Here is a 6,849-nt window from a genome sequence, read left to right as displayed (position 1 = left end):
ACCACGGTTATTCACAAAATTCTCAGTTATCAAAGTGTTTGATGCTGCTGATCCACAAGGCACACGAATGAGTTCCTTACTGAAGTGACAAACTTCTGTCATAATTATAAAAAAGACAACGACATAAGTAAGCACTTTTAATGCTAGAAATGCAGATTGTTCGCTTTAGTCAGCTGATTTTACCCAACGGGGTTCATCCATGTGGAAGAAGGTCCACAGGGTCATAATAAAAGCGTACCAGTCTGATCATTCCATGTTGCTTCAGGATTCTGGACACAGTGCTAATTTTGGGGGGCCGGTCCTTTGAATTTGATGTTCATCTCAACATCAGGACTCCTATTATTTGGCAAAGAATTCAAATGGCAATGCTACAGAGAAACTGTGTGCACCTCCTCCAGTTGCTTGGGGCAGGCACGATTGGAGAATTCGAGGTCATTGCACTTGAGCTGGTCCATGTGACATTGGTGGAAAACTCAACTTTAGTCCCGGTTGGTAAAGGCACATAGACCCGAAAAATCAACCGGGACTAACTATTCGGGACAAAAGATCCCTCTCTTTAATCCCGGGTCATTCACTCGAAACTAAAGACCCCCTTTAGTCCGGTTGGTAGTACCACTGGACTAAAAAGGTTCAAAAAAAGTGCCAGCTGCCCAGGCTGGCCCCGCGCCCGGCTGCCCCACCCTGTCGGCCGCCGACATTCGCGGCCCCGCCGAAGAAGGAGAGGGAGAGGGAGGGGGCTAGCATACTTGTGCCCTGCACCTCGCCCCGCTGCCGCTCCTCACTACAAGTGAGGGGCGAGCAGAGGGGGAGGCGGGCAGGGAGAGGGAGGGGGAGGGGGAGGGGGGTGGCGGCGGGAGAGGGAGGGGGGAGGGGAGGGAGAGGGGGCGGTGGGCAGACTGGCAGAGAAGAGAAGTGTGAGAGAGAAGAGATAAGGGAGAGGAGGAGAAGATAAGGTAGAGAGAGATAGGGGGCCACATGGAAAGGGGTGTTTTGTTCTGGTTGGAAACACCAACCGGGACTAAAGCCTCCCCTTTAGTCCTTATTGTAACAGCTTTTAGTCCCGGTTGGTAATTCCAACCAGGATTAAAGATAAAGGGGGTCTTTAGTGGGGGTCTTTAGTCCCGGTTGGAAAGACCAACCGGGACTAAAGCTCCCCCCGTCGGTAGCCGTCGGTGGTTCATTTTTGACCCGGGACTAAAGGCCCTTTAGTCCTGTGTCTAAAAACAATCAAGAAAAAAAACGTTGGATGGAGAATCTCTTCTCCACTAGTGTGATCAACTAGGTTGGCTATGCTTTCCAAGAGCACGCACATGTACTAGAATCAACAGTAATCCTCAACCTGTGCAAGGAATTCTGGTCGCGAAATAAACTAACTAGAAAAAACCATGTTCAGTAACATTGACTTATCTTTGTTAAAATAATAGTTTAGCTATCATAATAGCAAGCTTAATTATTCCTTTGCGGCCTTCTAAGTTTTTTTTTCAAACAGAAAGTTTAATGCCTCTAAAGAAATTCATTTCCTTGCAATTAATGAAGTCATGTTTCCAGTACGGTATATACTAGGATTCTTGGCAATATATATATGTCTCTACTAGTATACTCAACGACAGACACTAAACCATGTCTATGCGCCTTGTGGTTAATTAATAAGCAAAGCAAAAGCAAGCCTGCTTAACCTTGCGCATAGCTATCTCTCTCTGGTATATAAATGATGGCATTAAAATATTTTTATATAACAAACGCTGCCACTAATTGCAATGGTCGCTACACGCTAACCTGGATATATATATATATATATATATGTATATATATGTATGTATGTATATGTATGTATATGTATGTATGTATGTATGTATGTATGTATGTATGTATGTATATATATATATATGTATGTGTATATATATATATATATGTATATATATATGAGCGCCACGCGGCAAGAAAAAAACGCCCTTCCAGCACCGCCTCCCCACCTCGTCGCCGCCTAAGCGGCTACCAGAAGTCCGCGCGGCTGCAAGGAAGGTGACGGTGGGGCTCCACCACCTTCCTCCTCTCCTTTCCTTCCCCTTCGTGCTCTTCTTGGTGGCGTCCATGGCGGACGCGGCGGTCGCCAGCCATCTGCGGCCGGATCCACGCCCTCGGCTGCTGGATCCGCACCCTAGGCCGCCGGATCCGCTTCCTCGGGGCCTCAGCGTGTCGGGATTTGCGACGGCGGCTGCTTCCTCCGGCGGCGGCGGCGGCGGGCCCGACAACGACGGCGTGTGTGTCGGGCGTGCTTTGGCTCGGCCATGGTGGCACACCGGCGGAGCTTCAGTTGAGCCACGACAGTGCCGGCGTCAACGGCCGCGTCTGCGGCTCGGCTACGACGGCGTTGGCGGCTGGTGTGGGCATGGCTTGGATGTCGGTGGCGGCGGGCCAGCTACAACGGCGTGTCCCGCCGGTGGCCTCCTCCACAACCGGCGGAGCTTCGGCTGGGCCATGGCGGCGCCGGCGTCTACGGTCGCGTCTGCGGCTCGGCTACGGCGGCGTCGGCGGTCACCGCGGGCGTGGCTGCGGTTGTGCCTAGCTGCGGCGGCGCATGTGGCCAGCGCGCAGGGACGGGCTAGCACCTGTAGTGGGTCGCGGCCTACCTCTGCGGTGGGTGGGTTCCAAGGTGCTGTGCAGCAGTTTGTCGGTGGCGCCGTGGTGGTGTGGCCGACAACGGTGTGCTCGGGCGCATTCCAGCGTTGTTGTGGTGGTGTTGTTGGATGCGACCGTGCGGAGGCTCACCAGCAGCACCATGGTAGTGGGGCTGGTGGTGTCGGCCGTCTCTTTTCACTGTGGGGATGGTACGGGTGAAAACCCATCCCTCCTTGGGATGGAGTCGATGGCGCCATTGGCGTCATGTCCTTCCTGAAGGCGACGTCGGGCATCTCTTGCACGGACCTTGGCTCCATATCGGATGAGGCAGGTGAAAACACAACCCAGTTTTTGCTAGCATCGATGACATCTTTGACGTCTCAACTTTCTTAAAGGAGATGTCAAGCACTTCCTGTCGGGGATACATCCCCAGTACCCGCAAGGAAGGAGAAGTCAAACTCCTACTAGGATTCCCGTGTAATCCTACTAGGACTCATCCCATGTAATCCTACTAGGACTCATCCTGTGTAATCCTACTAGGACTCCTCCTTGTAATCCGACTAGTACTCTGCCCCCTGGAGTATATAAAGGAGGGTAGGGGTACTTAGCTCGGCAGGTCACACCTCAACACCCAAGTGCAGGGCGCAATATACAAACACTCCTAAACATGACATAGGGTATTACGCTACTCTAGCGGTCCGAACCTGTCTAAATTCGTGTCTCATGTCCTCGCTTGTACCTTCAAGTTCCAGGTCCGGCAATCCCCCACTACACATTCTGCTACCTCGGGTACCCCTTGGTAGACGACCGGTATAAAACACCGACATTGGCACCCACCGTGGGGCAGATCGTCGAGATCATCGGGCGAGCTTGAAGGACCTCATCTTCAAGCCATCGTTCGCTTTCAAAGTGGGCGCAACCTTCGTCTTCGACTCCTGACTTTGCATCACCGACAGCACTGGGTCCTTCCAATGCTGCATCATCGACAACCAGGAGAAGAAGCACCTCGACGGGAAGTCTCTTCCACAAGAAGCAGAAAACCTCGTTGAGAAAATTGATAAATTAAACCTCGGATCAAGGTTCGACTGCAAACTCATACTCCAACGGCAACTTCGGGTTCAACCGCGATTCGAACTCGAACTCCGACGGCGGCTACGGGTCTGACCATGACTTGAACTCGGAGTCTGACGGTGACTCCGGGTCTGGCTACAACTCCGAGTCGCACGACGACTCCGGGTTCGATCGCAACGCGGAGTCCGACAGCGACTCCAGCTTCAACTCCGACTTGAAGTTCAACAGCGACTCTGAGTTCAACTACAACTCAAAAGTCCTACTACATCGCGAGCTCGCCGATGACTACGGGCGGCTCACCGATGATTTCTTCGACTATGTCGCGAGCACACCGATGACCACGGTCGGCTTGCCGACGACTCCGTCGACTACGAGCAGCTCGTCGATGACTTCAACTATGTTGCGAGCTCGCCGACGACTACGGGCAGCTCAGCAACGACTTCGACTACTCTCCTCGACTACTTCGCTTGGCAATACACTGACGACTACTTCGTCATGACGCTCGCCGATGACTTCTCCGAGTACGTCGCGGCACTTGCCGACTACTACGGGTGGCTCACCGACGACTACTCCGACCACATCGCGACGCTCGCTGATGACTACTTCTACTACTCGTCTCGACTACAAGGCTAGTTGAGGGCGGACTACTCCAACTCCTCGTCTCGACTAAAAAGTTAGTCGGGGCAAACTTCGCATCGTCGACAACTAGTCAGAATCGCCTCCGACTAGTCGACTTCGTCAACAACCGTTACGGCTTCATCAACGACCGTCACGGTTTCGTCAACAATCATCCACGAATCAAGCTAAGTCATTTTTCTAAATTATTTTTCGGCTTACTTTCCGCTTGCGCGCAACACGTGCTCTACTCGCCGGAAACTCTCGCGCACAACACGCGCTCTATTCGCCGGGGGGCAGCAAACTCTTGCGCAATCGCGCAGTCTCTTTCTTGTTGCAGCAGCGACTACTCTCACTTTTGTCTTCTCTTAAGGTCACTACTCTTCTCGAGCAGAACATGCCTTAACTCGTGAAAGCCTCAGGCGCATCTGTCACGCCTAAGCCCATACGCGTATACGAGACAAAGGTCTCACACACGCAGTGGCAACGGCTACCCGAAGACTGAGAGTCTAAGCGTAACAGGCTAACTACTCGGGTAGAGTATGACTGAAACAAGAGCTTGACTCGTAACTTTCATATTGATCACTAAATAAATTTCAGCAGTTTCAAAATCCTACAAATGCTACATAATGTACGCATCTTTTCTTTCAGGTCAAGCTTTGGCAACGACGCTCGTCGCGACACCAAGCGTGCCTCCAGAGGCACAGACTAGTTCCCGAACTCGGGGGCTAAGCACCAATCACTATTCAGAATATCTCCAGTGGCTTAGCTAGCTCCCAAGCTTGGGGGCTGAACGCTGCAAAGCTACTCGACGTGGCTCCTACTGTTCACCTAGCGCATAAGCTCGGGGGGCTGGACGCCGCAAGACTACTTGGATGATGACTTCCATGAAGATTCAAGACCCTCGGGTTGATTATTCAAGCAATCCAAGGCTCGAGGGCTGATAAGCTACACCCAACAATTGATTTTTTCAAGTCGAAAGAGGAAGATTCAAGATTTTGACCCTCAGTCTGATTCTACAATTCAACCTAAGGCTCGGGGACTACTCCATATGGAGTGCGACTTTCGCCGCCCTCCATACATGAAGACTGCAATATCATGTTGATCAAGACTTTGAGCACACCATAGCCTCATGTCGGCTTTGAGAAGCATTGAAAGATTCAGCCTGACAAAGTACTCGAAGAGCACCAAGACTACTCGGCGAATATCTCAAGACTACTCGAAGACTGCTGCATTCGACCATGAAGCGCTCGGGGGCTTGTCGAGGATACATCCCTAGTACCCGCAAGGAAGGAAAGTCAAACTCCTACTAGGATTCCCCTGTAATCCTACTAGGACTCATCCCGTGTAATCCTACTAGGACTCATCCCGTGTAATCCTACTAGGACTCCTCCTTGTAATCCGACTAGTACTCTGCCCCCTGGAGTATATAAAGGAGGGTAGGGGTACCTAGCTCGGCAGGTCACACCTCAACACCCAAGCACAGGGCGCAATATACAAATACTCCTAAACAGGACGTAGGGTATTACGCTACTCTAGCGGCCCGAACATGTCTAAATCCGTGTCTCATGTCCTCGCTTTTACCTTCAAGTTCCAGGTCCGACGATCCTCCACTACACATTCTGCTACCTCGGGTACCCCTTGGTAGACGGCCGGTATAAAACACCGACACTTCCGGCAAGGCAGCTTGCTTAGGTGATGGTGGCTCCCGAGAGGGTGCTTTCTTTCTTTTCCTTTCTTTCTTTTTCCTTTTTTATTTTTAATAATAAAAAAAATTGGTTGTGTGGTGGCCCGTGTTGACGTCCCTATCCAAACGGGCAGAGTTCGCGGAGGCTCAGGTCGATGTCCCAATCCGACCGGGCGAAGTCTTCGTTGAGGCTCGTGTCGATGTCCCAATCCGACCGAGCAGAGTTGAGAGACCCGGTTGATGTCCAATCCAACCGGCAGAGTTGTGTGTTGGCGTGGTTCGGTGCAGGTTGATACTCCAATCCAATCGGTCGGTGTTATTTCTTTTTTTATTTGCCTAGTTTGAGCTTAATTTTCTTTTTAATATAATCGGCAGCTCTCCTGGTTCGTTTCGAAAAAAATATACATGAGCACCGGTAAGTAGGGTGTTACAAGGATCTCTGATGATGAAAACATGACCAGATGAAAACGTAGAAATGACAACAACGGCTGGTGATGGCATGCATAGGGGATGTCAGCTTAACAAAGGATTTAGACGGTGCAAACGTAGAAGAGGTTCATGGTGCATTTGTGCTTGCGCTGGCTGAAGGATTCAATGAAGTACCCTTCGGGTCCATACTGGTGGCCAGTGGTGAGAGGCGTCATCCCTTGCAGAGGCCAGCCATCATTACCGCGAGCGCAAGGATATCTCTGTCTGAAGCCTTTCACCAGGTCCCCGTGGCTATCGTCAACCAACACTCTCATAAAAATAATAATTTGTTGCGGATTGCAGCACAAAAATACATAAACGAGTTTCTCATAGCTTGTGAAGTAGTAGTAGTACTAGTTTGTTTGAGTTCTCATAATCATGACAAATCG

This window comes from Setaria italica, chromosome III (assembly GCF_000263155.2).
Source record: "Setaria italica strain Yugu1 chromosome III, Setaria_italica_v2.0, whole genome shotgun sequence".
Classification (NCBI taxonomy): domain Eukaryota; kingdom Viridiplantae; phylum Streptophyta; class Magnoliopsida; order Poales; family Poaceae; genus Setaria; species Setaria italica.
Note: the sequence above shows the minus strand (reverse complement) of the source record.